Source organism: Physeter macrocephalus, unplaced genomic scaffold (assembly GCF_002837175.3).
Source record: "Physeter macrocephalus isolate SW-GA unplaced genomic scaffold, ASM283717v5 random_1019, whole genome shotgun sequence".
Classification (NCBI taxonomy): domain Eukaryota; kingdom Metazoa; phylum Chordata; class Mammalia; order Artiodactyla; family Physeteridae; genus Physeter; species Physeter macrocephalus.
Genome location: NW_021146794.1, coordinates 11,293 through 13,287, shown reverse-complemented (window position 1 = coordinate 13,287; position 1,995 = coordinate 11,293). Strand labels below are relative to the sequence as shown.

General features: G+C 56.3%; 1 long non-coding RNA gene across 1 annotated transcript; it reads right to left on the bottom strand.

Annotated features, from left to right (window-relative positions):
* Positions 1–386: 386 nt before the first annotated feature.
* Positions 387–1,995, bottom strand: LOC129391950 (uncharacterized). The gene is made up of 3 exons (XR_008616869.1): positions 1,903–1,995; positions 1,312–1,572; positions 387–657 (listed from the first exon to the last, which is right to left on the bottom strand). It is a non-coding gene; the product is annotated as an uncharacterized lncRNA (long non-coding RNA).

Genomic DNA, 1,995 nt, shown 5'->3' with positions numbered 1-1,995 from the left:
CTATGAGTTGGCTGTTACCCAGAGGAGGCAGCTGAGGCTCCGAGATGCTAAAGAGTTTGCTCAAGGTCATATGGCAGACGAGGCAATGGGGGGTGGGCAGAGCAGACCCCCAGCTCTGCTGATCTCCAGGTCCTTCAGGGTTTCCAGGGCAGGACATGCCCCCCGCCCCCTACACTCACACTCACCTGCTTAGCTCTACCAAGGAGATATGAGGTCCGGGTGTCTACACCAGCCTTGTCCAGTAGAAACGTCATTAAAGCCACATACGGAATTTAAAATTTTCTAGTAAACACATTAAACAAAGGAAAAACAAACGCGTGAAATTAACTGCAATCATACAGTTTACTGAACTCAATATGTCAAAATCTTATCAACAGGTAATTAATGTAAAAATTATTAACAAGAAATTTTACACTCGTCACTTTCATACCAAGTCCTGGAGGCTGTGTGTGTTTTACACGAACAACAGCACATCACAGCTCAGACCGGCCATGTTTCAAATGCCCAATGGCCTTGCGTGGCTAGTGGCTCCTGTCCTGGACAGTCCAGATCTGGCCTCAGTTCCTGAAGCCTCCCCAGTGCCCCTTCCCGTAGGTCTTTATTCACAAAATAGCCACAAAACGATTGCGGTCTCATATGCTATTCAAAACTTCATTGCTGTTTGTGTATTTAAAAAGAAAAATAAAAATATTTAATAGAGAGTTAAAATCAACATTGAGAATGCCCTCCTGGGCTGCTGGCTGGCTCATCTCCCTTTCTGGGGAGGCTGGACTGGAAAGGCCTGATCCCGAGCCGGGGCCTGGGGCGGCCTGAGATGACGACTTAATTAACACCCGCCCGGCACTTTAGATCTTCAAGGAGAGGTGCCCACTCAGCTGAGGCTGCTCCTGGATTAATTGCCCTGAACCAAGAAATCCTTGCCCAGAGATAAAGGGAAATGTGTTGTTTCGTCATTACAAATTGTTCTGAAATCTGCTCTGGCACCAGGCAGAGGCCTGGGTCTGGACGCCCAGCTGGCCCCCACCTGCACCACCCAGATGAAGGCAGCTGGGTGGCTGTGCCCTTGCCTCAGGGCACCAGGCCCTGCACGTGTGCGCGAGGCTGCTGCCTTCCCGGGCAGGAGGCTCAATGGCGGGGGCGGGGGGGCAGCCGTGCATGGTAAGGTTATCGGCCGCCACTTTTCAGATGAGAGAACAGACTCAAGGCAGTGCAGGGACAAACCACCCCAACAAGGCCAAGGTCAAGGGGCAGCGGGCAGCTAGAGCACCTTGGCACTGGGGATCAGGTGGACGTGGGCCCCAGTCCTGGTACCTTCACTGCCAGGTGGCCACATCATTCTTCATGCCTGTCTGAGAAGTGCAGGACAAGCCGGCCTGAGGGGCCCCTCTGGAGCACCGGGAGAGCTCGTCCAGAGCAGCCACGGCCCAGGAGCGACCGCCTCAGACAGCGTTCTGCGGCTGTGGGCAAATGCTTGACTTCCTGGCATCTGTCAAATTGGAAGTGGGGCAGCTCTCCACTCCCAGGGGTCACTCAGGGACCGAGGGGCCCAGTAGATATTAGTCATGACTCCCACTGTGAAAAAAATGACAAGAGCAATAATGGAGTGCCGACTGGTGCCAGATCCCAGGCAGGCACTGCACAGGGCAGAGGGGGAGCGGGGTGAGGGGGGCTGTAGGGTGAAATGCTGGCTGCGCACCACCAAGTGCTGGGCTGGCTGACAGGTCCTTAATGAAGCCCTCCCCCACCACCTCTGAGGAACGGCCAAGGCCCTTCCCTCTCCTCCCAGGGTGCGGGGGGCCATGGGCGGTGCCCGAGGGAAGCCAGCGAGGGGCAGACTGCCAGACAGTCACCCCAGCTGCGCCGGGAGCCCCCCTCTGCGCCTATTCGGAGCACCTGACTCACCTTAATTATAGGTCCGCGGCACGTCGGGGCGCGCCGGGGACGCCCGAGATAGCCCGGAAGCACCGGCTCCGGGGGCGACCGGACATCCCGGGC